We start from the raw sequence: 249 nt of genomic DNA, 5'->3' as shown, positions 1-249 counted from the left end.
AATGTTTCCACCTCCATGTTTGACGTTGGGGATGGGGTTCTTGGGGTCATAGGCAGCATTCCTCCTCCTCCAAACATGGCGAGTTAAGTTGATGCCCAAGAGCTCCATTTTGGACCATCTGACCACCACACTTTCACCCAGTTGTCCTCTGAATCATTCAGATGTTCATTGTCAATCTTCAGACGGGCGTGTAAATGTGCTTTCTTGAGCAGGAGGACCTTGCGGGCGTCCTTCAAGGCGTAGTGTGTT

This window comes from Etheostoma spectabile, chromosome 1 (assembly GCF_008692095.1).
Source record: "Etheostoma spectabile isolate EspeVRDwgs_2016 chromosome 1, UIUC_Espe_1.0, whole genome shotgun sequence".
In the NCBI taxonomy this organism is placed as follows: Eukaryota; Metazoa; Chordata; class Actinopteri; order Perciformes; family Percidae; genus Etheostoma; species Etheostoma spectabile.
This window is presented reverse-complemented; position numbering follows the sequence as displayed.